At 33.9% G+C, this 17,726-nt stretch overlaps 1 pseudogene; it reads left to right on the top strand.

The window, feature by feature from the left end:
• LOC129220060 (pancreatic triacylglycerol lipase-like) overlaps positions 1-17,726 on the top strand; it is a 37,992-nt pseudogene that overhangs the window by 15,640 nt on the left and 4,626 nt on the right.

Below are 17,726 nucleotides of genomic sequence, written 5' to 3'. Positions count from 1 at the left end.
AAGTGACGTCTCGACACGGACGCACTATACCCTTTGTTTTGTTTCGTAAAAATAACGCATATCCTCTGCTTTTTAGTGGTTTTTATATTTTATTCAGAACAAAGAGAAAGAGTTAAGTAAGAAAGAATTAAGTAAGTGGTTCTTGTTGCTGAGATGCAAGCCATCTAAGGAGATTTCACAAAAAATTCAGAATCTGTACCGGAATCCTTGCAATTTCTTTTGAAATAGTGATTCATATTTTAGAACTTTGAATGTAACTGGGTTTGTATTTTTTAGGACATGATTCGTGAACTGCTAACGAAAGACAACTTCAACGTCATTTCAGTTGACTGGGTATTTGGAGCAACTCCCCCATACACACAAGCTGTGGCAAATGCCCGGATGGTTGGGGTGATCTTAGCCGATTTCATTCAAATTTTGCATGTAAGTATATTTCAAAATTCTTGCAACGGTGTTGTCTGAGCTGTTTTGTGATGTCACTAGGGCTGGCTTTTCTCCCATCTGATTTAAATGAACGAGATAAGTAATGTAAACCTACAAGTACCTGCCCCTGGCCGGAGCTAACGCATGCCTCTCTCTGGGGTGATGAAGTAGTTTAATTACCAGTGAGAAGATATACTCAGCTTTATTATTATTATCTTCCCCTCTGTTCTGTAATGGCTATTCTAGACTGTCGATGGGAAACAGAGACGAAACTGCAATCTCTGATACTGTAACGAGCTGCTTGGTATTTGTTTTGAGAACAAATACTGTCATAATTTCTAAAGCAGCGTTATTAAATTTTTCCACGGACAAGCAAATATGATAACTATTGTATCTAAATTATAAAAAATTTTTCTTTGAAAATGTTTTTGAATATATCTAATAAACGGACCATTTATACAATTGCTTGTGAAAAAGGGAAAAGATGCAATTTGAGCGTGTATTTGTTCTTGGCAAAAATGTAAGTTTTATGGCGGCTTGTTAACTCTTTGAATGTTTTCACAAGGTTTCAAAGCCATTCATAAAAAATCAGCTGACCACATGTTGCAGTATTCCACAGGTTATAATTCTATTAAATTCTTACTTTTTAAAGAAAAAATACAAAACATTTTCAATGCAACAGTTGGGATGAACAGAATATTTTCGCCAAGATACACCGAACTAAATCAATTATAGTAAAGCAAAGCGCAACAAACATATAAAACTGAACTTCTTTTAAGTCTTACAAAATTGTAGCAGTGGCCTCCGTGGATCTGTGGTAGAAACTTCGGCTTCCAAGCCAGAGGTTGTGGGTTCGATTCCCGTCGGTAGCCTGGGCGTTATTTCCTCCTCGTGTGTTGTAAATCCGTACTGTGTGTGTCCTACTATCCGGAGGCAAGGCGCATTGTATTAGTCCTCTATGTATGTGAAGCATTTGCTCATCTATAAATAAATAAATAAAAGTGGTAGCATTTTGTCGCATTGAATGTAATAAATGTCCCGAGTTTTCACGCTGGCTCGCTGGCGTTTCTTACTATGTACTGTGAAAGACAGACATTGGAGAATGTCTACATGCAACGGTGTCTCATCCGAAATATTCAGTCTTTCACCAATGTCTTTGCTATCGAAATATTGGCGAATGTTGAACTTTATCAGGTTTCAATCTTTTACAGTAACATACATATTATGAAGGGAAAGTAAGGCATAGTGAAATGGTAAAAGATTTAATTTGCGTTTAGCGCCACCTATCTCGTAATATTTCAACTATATAGTAACACATGTAGCCCATTCCAGTCAAGAAAAGGTTACCCCTGAAAATCAAAGAATATACAATTAATTTTCAAAATTTTATGCTCGTATTGTATTATTTTGTTGCAACTCAAAAATTATTTTTGTTCTCATAAAATGATGAAGCTCTTGTTGTTAACATTTTCAAAATTAATTGAGATCTATTAATATTCGGTGCAGTGTTTATTTATATAATATTAAGATGATTTGCATTTTAAATGCTTTGTACACTTTGTCAGGTGCATGCGGGCAAAGCAGATGGGAGAAAGTGAAAAAGTTAATTTCATTTACCTATTCAGTACTTTATCAAAACACTTACGCATTCATTTAAGTAATTAATTTACATTTCTTCTTTTAATAATTATTATATTTATTCATCCATTCACTAATTGTATTGTTTGTTCACTATTTTATTCATTCATTTACTTTTTCTTATGTATTAATTAAATTTTAAGTTCGGTTATTGTTTCATTTTCTTTTCATTTATTCATTCGTTTTTTATTCATTTATTTAATCAAAAGAATACTAAAATAACCGAATAAAAATTATTTTATTAGAAAAATATTTTATTTTTCCCTTTGTCCATGAAAAGAAAAAAAAAAAAGAAAAAAATAATAAGTGCAAAATTTTACCCTTTTTTAAGGCACAAATTTATGCCAAAAACAAGAAATAACGTTTGAATGCTAGTTTATTGTAAAATACATTGTTTTCTCTTTATGTATTGTCATTTTCTAAACAAATTTCAAATTTTTTCGTTTTGAAAAATAGTAAGTTATTTCTGCCCCACATCTCCCAGCATTAAATTAGAGAAAGGACACGATTGAGTTCCTAAAACAAGCTATCACTCATTTTAGCTTTTGAAATAGGGTAGTCTCAAAACAAGTCCCAAGAACTAAACTACACTAAACTCCCGATTATCGGCGGTCGGATTAACCGCGGGTCCTTTCTCATTTTTTTTTTTTTTTTGAAACTTATGATTGTGTTGTTGATCGCTTTTAGATTATACATATATTTTTTATATTCAATGTTAACAGATGGAATGTAGCAATATTTTTAGTTATAATTTAAATAATGTGTGAGTGTCATTAATATTTTTTATCTATTGCATACACTAAGTATCGTTTTTTACCTATTATTCGGATTATCCGCGGTTTTCGCTTATCCGCGGTTACCGTGCCACTCTATTCCGCGGATAATCGAGAGTTTACTGTATTTCATATTTTGTGAATACTAATATTTGTATTACTTTTCTTGAATAGTAAGATAAATAACATAGATAATCACGAAAGAACTATTTTTTTAAAATATTTTTTCTAGAATGTTTATTCCATCCCATTATCTTCCATGCATTTGATTGGTCATAGCTTAGGCGCCCATGTAGCTGGCTACGCAGGAGAGAAATTTAGCAGAAGGCTTGGAAGGATTACAGGTAATTGTATTAAAATTTATAATTTTTGCCTTTAAATTCTTATTATTTTGTTTTATAATCAAGTGAACTAACAACAAGGGAATATTGAAGCTATTGTTTTTCATGGGAGGTCATGACCGGTGACCGGCATCTGGTAAATTTAGTGACGAGATGAGGATAATGAGGAATCATGTGCGTTATGATTGTGTGTGATGATTGTCATTGCTAAAAAAGAAGCTCGACTTGTTTGAAAACACAATCCAGTGCCACTCCTACGTCCATTTGCGTTTTTCTTCTTCGAGCGAGATGATGGTTTGCTAATTAACAGTGGCCATAAGCATAACCACATGATCATTCCATTTTTGATTCTTTTGGTTTCGTTTTCCATAAATAATATAATAAAAAAATTATCATCATGGTCAAGGAGTATTTGTGCATCTTCTGAAAGTACAAAGTACCTGGAGCACCAAAAGGTAGAAGTCTGACTTTGCTCCTGTGCCTGCAGACCTCAGCTGAGCATAAAAATGGCTTAAGAGGGCTCTACTATGACTCAAAATAGTGGGGATCCTCTGACGTATCTTGAACTATACTCCAGATGTAAGGCTACTATAAGCAGCTCTTGGAGATGTCCTCCTGAGCATCCATGGCATTTTTGCGAGGGTCCTGTTGCTTCCCTTGGATTTGAGGGTGACAGGAGAGATCACACTGCTTTGACTCGCCTGAGCACAGGTCATCTAAAAACCCTCAGATTTTCCTATGGTAATAGGACTTTCCCAATTTGCACCAAATGTCATACTGAAGAGGCCACTGCACAACATCTGATTTTTTGTGTTGGTTTGGTACGCGAGGAGAAACCTGCTTCTGTCTTGAAGTTGATTAAGGCGAACAACCTCATGGATCTGATCTGATTCAGAACAAAGTGATAGTAAGAAGAAGAAGAAGAAAAAATTATCATTTTCAATCATGTTTTTTTTTACAATAATATTTCTCGGCTTTGTAAAATATTTTTATTGAATTAAATTTGATCTTTGAAACAAATAATTTTCATATGTAGTTTCCATCGCTATGTAGATAGTTTAAACGTTGATTCTTTATCAGAGACATTTGTAAAACGTATTAGTACATGAAAGTCCTGGTTCTCTGGAAGTTGGACAGTATTATAAGTATTCCATATCAACGAATCGCCGATTCCATACCGGTATTGGGAAGTGCTATGGTATAGGTTACTGTGAAAGTCCGAAATCTGGTAAATGTTGACATTAGCCGATGAATATCGGCATTCACAAACCAAAGATATCTGCAAAAGGCCGAATATTGTCGGTGAATCACACGTGAAAGGCGGCATTCTCAAATTCCAGTCTTTCGCAGCAACATAAGTTCTGAAAGCGTCGTCTGCTGCTATTTTGTAAACAAAGATCAAAATTCTGCATCCAATTTTTACGGTTCAGAGGACGAAAGCAGAAGAAAAAGAATACTCCTCTAATAGAAAAATCATCAACGCGTAACAAAATGTTCTATTCCGCGTCCAAAAATGTTTATTTACCTTTTCTTCAACAATCCTTCCTGTGACTCGTCAGAAAGAAGAAATGTTATTATCTATCCGGCGTTGTAATGGCCGTGCAAGAAGAAATAAGTGCCAGTTGTCATGTCCCGTTGAACACTTTGAAAACATTATTCTTCCGAAACGTGCAATTTGAAGGTCGGTATGTTCTTTGTATGTAGGTCACAGCATCTGCGGGACCCTTAAAGAAACCTGCTTTATGCATGTAATGTGTCGAGTTATCAATTTTACATGCTTAAGAAAAGGTGGGAAACTCGTAAAAGTTTAATTAACTTCTGAATGAATTATTAAAAAAGTGATAATAAAATGTTATAAAAAGGTTGAAATGAAACTGATATGAATAAATCAAAGTTTAAAATATTATTACTTTTAGTTTTCTGAAAACTATCCATAATCGATTCTTGACTGAATGTTCTAATCGTAGTAAAAGCAATAGTTATAAAGTAGGATGGATTTGAATAAAAATTAAGTCACGCTAAAAACAAAAATGAGAGTAGTACTTCCAAGATATAACGATCCAAACGTATTGATTTTTTTATGGAATGAAAAAGAATTACATTACAGACTAAGTATGGATCTTTGAAATTGGCGGCGGCAACTTTGTAAATACGACGAGGGGCACGGATTTTTGATCTTGACACACGCGATCCAAAACGGATGAATATCCCTATTTTTTTTTTTTTTTAATCATTTATGGAATTGAAAGTATGCAAACAGCAAAATTTTTATCAGGTTTGACAAATACATATATTTCTCTAGGATTTCAAGGATAGCCTCTAATTGAAAGTTTTGTCGATTTTCGATGAAGAACTTTTGAACTTTTTAATGTTCTGATAGTTTATTCTATTGAGTTTTGGAAAATAGTTAGAAAATATTGTCATAAAATTTTTATTCGACCATACATTCGTGTGGTATCTTTTTGCTCTTGCTTTTTTGGAAGTAGACGAATGTTTGAAAAAAAAGAGATTTTTTCATCAAAAATATTTGAAATTGTTTAATATTTTTGATCTGATACTAAATCTGAACTAAAACTATGTTCTTTTTGTAAGATATCGATATGTATGAAGCACTTTTTACAATACAGGATCCTAGCTACCGTATTACCCCGTATTATCCGGCATGCTGCACAATTCAGGGATCACCAGATTTTCAATAACACTTACTTGATCCTTTCCGGCATGCCGGAAAAATCGAGGTTAGGAAAAAAATTAATACAGGGAAACCCCTGTGAAGTTGACCATACCCTTGTAAGTTGACCGCATTTTTCGGCATGGAATCAGCCCTTATCATATAAAACAACCTCTGTAAGTTGACCACCTGTTTAAGTTGACCAATAAAGTAGTGCACAGCAAGTGGTCAACTTACACAGGTTTCACTGTACTATAAAAAATATATGTCAGCTTAAAAAAGAATATAAATTCTATACATATCTTATTAGTATTAATAAACAATTTAAATTTTTTGTAAAAACATTTACCAACAATGTCATTTGTTATTTTAACAAGAAAAATATTGTTTAATAACGAATAATTTTACAAACATAAAATTGAAACTAAGTAAGCAAACATTTAAGCAGTAAGTTACCGCCCCTAAATGAGCGCTAAAGAATTTACCATAGCTATTCAATAAATAAAAATTACACTTACCTCTCTAAAAGGAACCTAAAATAATTTATTTAAAAAAACTATGAACAAATCACATCCACTCAGAAGCAATCGATGATTGCTTCTGAGTGGATTACTTTATTGGCATATAATTAAATCCATTAATAATGATCTACCATAAATAACAAGCACATTTTATATGCAATGCATATTTTATTTTAAAGAAGGTTACTTTCGGGATTTATTAATTTTTTTCATTACAGTGGTTTGCTTTCTGATTGGAACTGAATGGGGAAATTTACTTTTGTTTTGTTGCAAAATAAACCTCGAATGGGGTCGTTTCCAAAATTTTAAAGTATTTTTTCTGAAAGAGCATGCTTAAAAACATAGGATCTGACCATTTTTTAAATAATTTGTTAAAGTTTAATATTTTTGAAAAATTACTTAAATCGGCGGGCTTTCCCTCTTTACGCTTCTACCGATGACATCACAAATGATGAAATGCCATTCAGTGTTGCCATTCACAGAGCAAAGTATTTGATTTGTATTTTTACTCACGTGTATTGGCAACGCTATGGTTGATAGCAAGCGTAAAACGCAATTTTAATTCGCTTCTTGATTATCATAACGTGGAAACGTAATAGAAAGATGCGCCAAAGAGCATCCTTTGTGACGTCATTGAGGCCACGCCTGGTTTTTAAAAATCTGACATTCAAAAAAATTAAGTAAAAAATAACTGTTTGGAAAGTGAAAGTATTTTCTGGGTCCAAGTTATTATTATTATTATTATTTATTTATTTATTTATTTTTTTTTTTTTTTTTTGCTTATTCTATCAATTTCAGTGACAAAAAATACTACTTTTAACTGAAGGAAACAACCCCAATCCAGTATGCCGGAAAATTAGAATTTCCCAGCATACTGGTCAAACTCGCTTTTTTCGGGCATGCCGGATAATGCGGGGTAATACGATAATTTAAAATTTACATTTTTTAAAAAACAGAATTTTTTTAAACTATTTCCTAGCGCTTTTCATAGTTTTTAAAAATAAACCAAAGAAACAAGTCAAAATAAACTTATTTGTTATAATTTATTTATTGTAATTATTTGCTATAATTTCTTCCGCAACGTGTTATCACTTATGTAACCGGAAAACCTAATTATAATTTAAGATTTTCAATAGAGGCAGGGGTAACGTCCGACCTTGCCCTGGCTTCCTTCTGATTTCAAGCTCCGAAACAAGTTGGGAAGTTCCAAATTATTCAACAAAGTTTGTGAGATCGAAAGCTGTAAAAACAATCATTAATTTCATTCACTAAAAAAAACAGAAACGTTGCATTTATGTCAAAGTGCAGCAAGTTCAAGAGTTTTTGCTACTATGCACATGACCGATAAAAGAAATTACGAAAGTTATGAAGCAGCTGAGAGAGGAATGCCATAGAACAATGAAACAGGGGGAGTCTAAAGGGGATGAAGAAGCAAAAGACGAGGGACAGAGAAGCATGGGGACCAAAAAGGAAGAACATGGTCTAAATATGCCTAGCATTTGCTCTGATTCCTCCAATCAGCTACTGACCTCATTACGTCTTTACATGATGGAATCCTACCAGCATCGTTTGATATATTTCTTAAAGAAGAACAAATTATTCTGATTCAGTTGCACTCTTTTTGGATAATCTAATTCTATAAACAATCGATTGGCTCTGTGTGGAATAATTTTAAATTGGCTAATATTTGAAAACTAGAAAATCGCCCGTCAAGGCATGACGAGTGAAAATTGCTTCTACATTTGAACGAAGCCATTGCCTGTTTGTGGTGATAGTTTGATAGTTGAAATTTTACCCTACCTCCTGTGGATTAACCCTAAACTCCAGTAGATAATATTGATTGTTGACCACTTTTTCGCTTCTTCATTCCCCTGAAATGACACAGTCTTACTAGTAAAACAGTTGAATTACCGGATACAGTTCAAACTTGTAGAAATAAAGCCTTTCCCTGAATGTTAAACATTACCAAAACATATTATGTATCATATTATCATGCCGTGGCGCGAGTATCCTTATTACTCGATCATAGGCTATTATATATATATACTATCTGAAGTCGCCCAGCTTTGCACGGTCTACCTCAAAAATAAAAGTTATGTCAAATGACGCTTGTTCAACAATCAGGGTTGAACGGAAAAAAAAAAATCAGTAAAATTTTGAGGCAGCTTACGGGAAAATAACCAGAAAGGAAACATTTTAAATCCCCCATTACAAGAAAAGCCTCAACATAGAATTTTATTTGTTCATATTCGAGAAAAAAATGGCAACACAGATCTTTTTTCTCAATGATTTTCTTCCATAGAGTAAAGAAATTACATAGAGTGGCCCTGCTATACTAAGAAATTGAAGCCGGAAGTTGCACCGCTGTATCCCAAGATCCATAGCTTCTTGAGATACATTTTGATTCAAAACACTCCATTACTGAATCTCAATTGGTTGTTAATTTCAACTTAGATATCGTTGCAAGTTTATGAAGCACCTTTTTGAAATTTCATTAAAACATGAATTAAAATGCAAACCAATCCGCCAGCTACTTTATACGGCCCCTTTGCGAGATTGGGTAAAAACTATTCTCGCGAAGCGATCATGTTATCATAACCTCACTCATCATTGCACCGCTGTATCCCATAGTTCCGGCTTCAATTTCATCTCCTTTTTGCCATAGACGGGGCCTCTCTATGTATATTTCTTTACTCTATGTTTTCTTCACGTTACAAATTTTAATAAAAGCAATGTTGCGGAAAGTTGAGTTGAAACACTGAATAATAATTCGAATGGAGGAAAGCCTTCGAAAATTAGGGATTTTCTGTCGAAATCCAAGAATCATAATTAATAGTTTTTAATTGATATCTTCGCTAATTTTTATCGGAAGATTATGTTAAACAACCAGACATAAAGACGGGAAAATTACGAATCTATCGATACCTCGTTCGATGGTCAGTTTACCGGCGTTCGGGAGAAGTAATTCGGACATACATACATACATACATACATACATACATAGGTACATATGCTAAGTTTTTAATTAAATAAGATGAAGATTTAATATTTCAAAAGTAGTGAGAGGTATTTCAGTCATCATGTGGAATAATTTAGACTAAATGTTTCCTTACGTCTGTATATGAGGCAGTGAGAAGCAAAGGGGTGAAAGTGAGAAGTTTTAAAGTTTATAAACCTGGTTTGAAGTTTAGATCCTAGGCAGATTTTCATTGAAATTTTTTTCTAAATCACGCTGTGTAGCAGCATCTAGCAGGATTGCTAGTACCATCTCTTGCCCCTAAGCAGAGGAGAGGTTCTCCTACCATTTGTGCTGGTTATCGGCAAATTTTTAATTTCGTCACTTACATCCCTTTGCTTCTCACTGCCTCATACGTATACAAATTATTTGGAGCTAACAGTTAAACATTTGTCGACTTAGTGAAAGTACTTTATTTGTGTAATTTGTTAGGATTTTTTTTCCAACAATTTCTTTTTTTATTGTAACGTTTTGAATGAAGTTGACCTGTCAAGTGACACTTTGGGACATCAGTCTTTTCAATTCTTCTTGCAAAATCTCCGTCGAATGTACCGTTGCAAATATTTTAAAAATATACTTTGCATTTCCATTAAAATTATTATTTAAAAATTGTAATAATTTTTTTAGCGAATAAATAACTTATACATGTGCGATTTCATAGGTATTTTTTTTTATTTAGTACAAGTTTTGTAATTAGATGTAGAGAGCTGTCTCGGTGCGGGACAAAATGTTTGCTCTTTTACGTGGAATGGCACTGAGGAAGAAGTTAAAATACATATACTTGAAATGACGTGAGGTTTTGTTAAAATTCTAAAAAATCGTTAAAAAAAAAAAAAAGCAATCAGATGACTGAAGCGTCGTTGACAGAATTTATCCCTTAATAAAGCCAATGATGTTTCTTTTTTACGTGCTAAACATCTCAATTGAAATTCATCAACATTACACATAGTTAAAATATAGTGCTGTTAACAGTACTGTGCAGTGTAATATGCAGAAATCTGAGCAGGCTTTAGTTTTAGTGTTTTTTTAGCATGTATATTGCTTTGAGAATTTTGTTGTCTTTCGTTATTTCAAAAAAGAGCTCCTTCGTGATGTGTGCTTGTTGTTATCCCTTGAAGTACATCAGTGTATAAATAGTTACTAAACTTGAATATATTAATCATTGACAATTAAATGTCTGAAACAAAGTAATTGAATGAACATCATTTCAGCTTCACTGTTAAAAAAAATCCAGTACAATTTCAGAATTTTTTTTTATGGGGGGGGGGGGGCAGAGAGACAGACAGACCGACAGACATTTTTCAATATCTCAATACCCTACCTTCCAATTTTTAATTTTTCGATATTTATTTAATTATTTATTTGTTTTTGACTTTTTTTTTGTTTTTCGCGATATGAGATGCATTAAGCCTTCTTTCATTTTTCTTCTTTTTGTGACTTTTACTGGGAAAATAGGCTAAAAGGGATCTTTTAAGAAGGAAAGAGATTCGTTGGGAGCACTTTACAATGAACGCTTATTAATCTGGGCCCGATTAAACCGGACCACTTCATTCAGACAGCCATTTAGATGTACATACTGTGTATTTTTGCAGGACGTTTTCTGTGTTTTTGTAATGTTTTACAGAAAATTTCTCTAATAAAGTTTTATATTTCATTCACTTGAATTTAAATGCAATTTTTAACTTGGACAGTAGATTGTGTACAAAGGCTCAATTAATATGTCATTTCATAAAATCTGCATTTTCATTAATTCGACGACCTGGATCTCCTATTAGTCCAAATTAACTAACAAACTATCTTGTCCTCTAGGTTTGGATCCTGCGGAACCCTATTTTCAATATACACTTGAGGAAGTAAGGTTAGATCCGAGTGATGCTCAATTTGTCGATGTTATTCATACTGATGGTGGAAGTATCATTACTGGAGGTGAGTGTTAAATTGCATGCGGATTTAATTAACAAGTAACAGTGTATTTAACAACAAGGGAGGCAGTGAAGGAACTCAGTTTCACTGCCCTAAACAGGGTTAACCAAGCCAAATTGGCTATTTTTGATCAAACTTGGCAAGAAATTTTTTTTAATCATTAGCCAAACCGGAATTTTTTTTTACAAGGAAACTCGTGTTATTGTTTTTTGATAATGATTATCACTGTTTTATTTTGCAATATTGCACTTTCAATTTTTGTTCTGTTTCAATTTCTGATTATTTAGTTTTCTCAGTGATACAGATGGACTGGAGGTAGCAAAAAATTAGAAGTATGAATGATACTAAATGTAAATTTTTTTTCCAGAAGATTTTAAATTAATATCCAAGCAATCACTTCGAAAATAGATTTAGAAAAAAGTTTAAGTTTAAAATTTTACTATGTTAGAAATGTAAGATTTCCAAAATATCCAAGAGGAGCGAAAATTTCGTATAAATCGGCTATTTTTGGCTACTTTCATGCAGCGATCTGTATATTTTCACAAATTTCCACCTGGCAATCTTAGTCTATACAACTCAATCTATTTGGTACATTGTTCGGATTTTTTTGTCGAATTTTCAATTCGACACACCTTTCTGTGTTGTTATGGTCTATTATAGAGTTGGCAACGCATCTCTATAATTTCAGCCTTCTCACCATTTCGATACCTTTCACGCAATGCAGAACATAGCTGGCCAACTAGATTTGTAATTGCTACTTGTATTTACTTGACCACGGAGAGATGGCAGATGACCTTGAAGTAGAAGCATAATTTGTACCATTTCTAATAGGTTGTTTGTTATTATTTTGTAATAAATAGGATCAGCGAGAACCCGCCTCTTACTACTTGGCGCTTTCTGGCTGATTCTACCCATTAAAAATGATAGAAATAATGTTTCCGCTTCCATCCGCCATCTCTCCGTGGTCAAGCTTACTACTTTTTCCTTACTGATTACTATTTTTAACAAGTCCCAGTGGCAATATCTCAATTTACAAATTGAACGTGTTATCATTAACATCGTGTAAGTGTGTAAAAAAGTGAAAATTTTCAAATCTGGCCGCCCGTCGTTAGTAAAATTTAGACCTAACATCAGAATACATTCCCAAATTGATGTAAAAGAGCCATTTCTGTGTACTCTGTACTCTTTTACTGGCGTATAATTAATTCTTTTTCAGATTATTAATAGTTGAATGTATTGATATATAGTATTTCGCTTTAACTCGAAAATATCTTTTCCAGGTCTAGGAATGATCCAAGACTGTGGTCATGTTGACTTCTACCCCAATGGCGGGAAGCGACAGCCTGGTTGTGACCAGAATGTTTGTGGGAGCCATAGAGAAAGAAGGAGATCTTCTTTACGGTGCGTAGCAAAGACTACTAAAAGTACACTAATTTTAGATTACTAATAGAACCGTTTCATGGTTATACTATAGGTTCTTAAGATCTGAAGGTTACAAAATGCAATTTTATTCGCTTTTATATGCAAATAGGGATATGCTAGACCACACAAAAGAACCTTTAAAATATAAAACTCATACTTAATAGTGAGCCACTAGCTTATGATCTGCATGTATCTAAATGTACTTTAGCTGAAACTTGCTGACTTTCTTAGATTCAAAAGACTGTACCCACGGGGATTAAAGACGGTCCCTGCTTAGTTTGAATATGATTGAAGAGTTGTTATGAAATAAATAAACCATTTTCACAACACCATTTTTATTATACTGCAAAAAATTTTATCTGTGGTATTGAAAAACCAGAATAAACTCACTAAAGCTGATTTCACAACATAAGTTATCTATAATCTGTTGCTTTACTTATGACACCAGCAGCGAAGAATTGTCTATATTCAAATTATGTCAATGCGTAATTAGCAAATGTGCTCCAAAGTACCTTTTAAAGATGAAATATGTGACAATTAATGAGCAAGAACGAAGGTGAAATTATCAAATCATATGGAACCAATGATATGCTTTGAAAGCCTGAGACAAAAGTCTCGTTGCTATCGTCACACAGACGGGTATTTGAGACAAAAAACTGGCCAAAACTCGAAATTGTCAACGTTACTTTTTGTTGTCAGTCCTGAGTACCAAAACAGGTAAATAAACATGATACTATGTTAAAGCATTCTTTTTTCATTGAAACTAACCATAAAAATTTAACAGAAGTCGGAACTTAACACTTTCATGATTCGGCTGTCCTTGTTTGGGGACCATTAAAGTTTTTCAACAAACCGTCATTGTCTTATTTTTTGCGTTAAAAGTGATATTAGTAGAAACATTTACGACAGAATGGCTCGAGCAAGGTTTGTACTCCATTATTCATCAATTTATGTGGATATATTTTTATTATTTCTTTTAGTCTCACAAAGACACATCCCCCTTTTTCTTTCTTTTTTGTAAGTGGATGTTTTTAAATATTCTGTTCTCATTCGTACTACGTCCAAGTTTTCTTATCATACTATCTATTTTGACAATCTGCAGCAAAAGTTTGCACGAGTTTGCACAGAAAAATAATAAAGCTATAAATAGAGCAGACTATTAATTTCATAAATTTTCATGTTTTCGGTTATTTTTGGGTTCACAAGTTTCAGTCAGGTGCATAAATTGAAAACAACTACAGGATATTATAAATTAAACTATAGGAAGACAATTTGATGCTACGGACTTTCAAAGTCAGACCCAGAAATAAAACGGGATGATATTTTTCAATTTCGATATTTTCTTATGAGAGAAATATATAATTTCATCTAGTTTCATTTCTATTTGCTTGAACTTTGCATCAGACAGCCTTTTTGTATTGTCTTTTATAATATTTTGAAGTTGCTTTTGAGTCGTACACATGACTGAAACTTTAGAACCTAAAAGTAATCGAAAAAGCTCAAAATTATGAAAATAATAATGTGCTCTATTTATAACTTTATTATTTTTTCGGGCAAATTCGGACAAACTTTTGCTGCAAATTATCAAAGTATACATTCTAAAGTAACATAGGGTAGTAGTACAAATGAGTGCAAAGTGTTTAAAACCATTCATTTACATAAAAAATTTCAAAAAAATGGATGGCATTTTTGTGAGGCTTCAAGAGTTGCATTTAAAAAAAATAGTAACAGTCTTAAAAGTAAAAATTGATTAATAATAGACTACAAACCTTCCTTAAGCCAAACCATAATATTTTTTTTCTTCTAACATAATTTTAACGCGAAGAATAAGACGGTGAAGTTTCATTGAAAATCTCGGAATGTCGTAAACAAAGACAAACGAATCATCAAAGTGCTAAGTTCCGCCTGATGGCAAATTTTTATGAATAGTTTCAATGAAAAAAGTTTCAACACTTCCACATAATAGCATGTTTATTCACCTGTTTTGAGACTTATGGTCGATACCAATCGGTGAAGTTGACATTTCGACTTTTGGCCAGCTTTTTGGCTCAAATAGGGTAGATGAGGGTAAAGCCCCGCAGTTTATAGTTTTCGTAACAGTGTGGTCAATAAAGAGAAGAATTTCTCGCTATTTCAAATTAAAATCGTAGAATGGTTTGTTAGCTATTGCATCTCCTAATTCTAGCTCAGTCTGATCATTAATTACGGAGAAATTTCTAAATGAACCGAAAAAAATTATTGCGGGGTTTTACCCCACAAAATGGGGTAAAGTCCCGCATTGAAGGGGTAAAGCACCGCAATGCAGATCTTTACCCCATTCAAGATAATTATGGATAAAAAAGGATGACTGCATGAAAAAAACACCTGATATAACTCTTTATAACGTTCTTCATTGGATTAGATTTTTAAGGTTGTATTTTCATGTCTTTATTTATAAGTTATCGAATAAAGTGAAAAGTCTCATACTGACTCTTTTCTGTTTTTCTATTTTTGGATTCATTGGCTTTTTGGCCTGTTTTCTTCTTCTTTTCTTCTCTCTCTTTTTTTTTTTTTTTTTTTTGACATTGGTGTTGTGAAAGTTAACTTATGTCGTTTTGACTCCATATCATGCTCTTTTCTGTTTTTCGCACTCCTTTCCTCTCCCTTTCCCACAACAAGCTGTTCTTTTTCCATGGCTTTTCCATTGTCCTACTGGACCGCTTCGAAGCAATTGGGGGTTCTTTCTTTTTCTTGCATAGGTAAAGTATGGAGGGATGTTGTGCTGAAGAGGGTTCATGGCACACGCCGCAGTACTCAGCTGCAACAGTTTTGGCAACATTCTTCTTTTCCTTAGGAGCAGCGTGTAGAGAAATTTGTTTGGTATCCGTCTGCAGATCAGTTTCGCCCATGTTAAATATTTGGTTGGAGCTGAACTTTCACTTTTTTAACGCGAATTCTATAAACTGTCAAAATAATGTGAGAGCTAAACCCTATTTGAAACCCATGGCTCTGGCTACGCTGGTTTTGATTAGAAATCGCAGAGACAATCTATTTCTCTTCATTAACTCACTTGCAAAATCCCTAACAGCAAGTTGGGATTGAACACAAAATTGAAGTTTTATTTAGTTTTCCTATGCATACTAATAAGGAAAAACCTCGGAGATTTTAGAGTGAGATCAAAAAACCGCCGATGGATAGCTATACAAAAATTTACCAAATCTTTCTTTCTTTCTTGCTCTGCAGTAAAGGTTGCTCTAAATCTTCCAAATTTCTCACCTCCCCGTTTCTTCAGTCAATTCCAGCTAGTTCTTTCATTGAACCCAATTTTAACGGCTGCTATGCGAATAGATGAGCATTCTTAATCTAAGTGCTTCATTGAGTTAAACCTCCGTTATTGCTCTTAAATATATTTTCCTTTTGTACGTCGTGGAGTAAATTTCAAAAATTAAAAATATGTTTTAACTGAAACGAGCGTAAAAAATGTTATTAAAAAAACGAACAAACGAATATTTTTTTTTAATGAAAAGAATTGCCCAAATCACATTCTAAAAAAGAAAAAAGAAAAAAGAAATAGGGGAAAACTGGCAATTTTGGGTCAAGTACGAATCTCCGCACTTTTGTAGCTGCGGGGATTTACCCCAAAACTCCTGCGGTGATTTACCCCATTATAGCCACTTTCTGGAAAAACCGCCGCCATGTTGTTTTAGAAAACCCCCAAGGAAATTATTTCAACCCGAAAGTAAAGCTTAAATTCAGCAGTACCATCAAGGAATTCGCCGATTCTTTTCCTCAAATCCCGCAGTTTGTACTACTTAAATAATGTAACAGAAAAGTTACATGTAAGTAGTAGAAAATTGACTTCCTCATTTTCTTACCTTGAGAATAACTCACCGAGTCAAACTTTCGTGGAACAATTAGTTTCAATGAGACAAAACTATCACCTGATGGTCAACTTTTTACTCGTTTGAGATCAGTTCGAAAACTCGGTGCGGGTTTTTACCCCACGCGGGGCTTTACCCCCACCTACCCTACCCCTCTGTGCGTTGGCGGTACAAAATCACCATTGAAATTGTGTTTCATATTCAAAGTACAGGGTGGTTACACCCGTAATTAAAGTTACCCTGCTGAGATCTACGTAGAGCTTGTTCCAATTAATGTATGTCAATTGAAACTTCGTAGATGAACTAAATGTCTCAAGGGGGGAAAAAATAATAAGAAAACATTATCTTAAACTGTTACCGCCAGTGAGGCGTTTTGCCATTTTGACTTTCTTGTGAGTAACAGTTCTGATCGCCAAGTTCCAGCAATCAATGCTAGCGTTGAACACGTTCTAACATGGTTTGAACCATGAGAATGGCAATGGAAAGCACTTTGAGCAAATTCTGTGATACAGTAAAATTGTTTTGTTCGCAGATTGTTGTTTGTTTTACATGCGGCTGTTACGGCTGCTACAAATTTCTGTTCCCCATAGCTGTACAACGTGTATACCAAGCTTCAATACCTTACATCTGTTAGAAAGAACTCTAATTAGGTTCAAGGAGGGTAACTTAAATTATAGCCACCCCACTTTTTCACCTATCAGTTTTCAAATGAAGTTGTTATTGTATTTATTTTACAGGTATTCGCCGCTTTATTGGCTGCAACCATATCAGGGCTTACGAATTCTTCACAGAGTCTGTCAACTCGGACTGTCCTTTCTATGGTTACGTCTGTGACACCTACGACAACTTTTCCGTCGGCAAGTGCTCTTGGGGTTGCGGTGTGGACAAGTCCCTGTGCGCACCCATGGGGTTCAAAGCGGACCAGTGGAAGCAGTTCTCTGGTGATGAACCCGTTAAAATGTTCCTACATACCAGTAATACGGAGCCCTTCTGCCGTAAGTTTAATGATCCATTATTGAATCCTTTGATTACTAAAGACACATCCTCGATAAGTTTAAAAAACTTTCGCTACAGTTATCGGTAATAGTGAGTTGATCTGAAAGTAACTCTTGAGTTGTGATGATTGTTATGCTCGAAT

This window comes from Uloborus diversus, chromosome 4 (assembly GCF_026930045.1).
Source record: "Uloborus diversus isolate 005 chromosome 4, Udiv.v.3.1, whole genome shotgun sequence".
Classification (NCBI taxonomy): domain Eukaryota; kingdom Metazoa; phylum Arthropoda; class Arachnida; order Araneae; family Uloboridae; genus Uloborus; species Uloborus diversus.
This window is presented reverse-complemented; position numbering and strand designations above follow the sequence as displayed.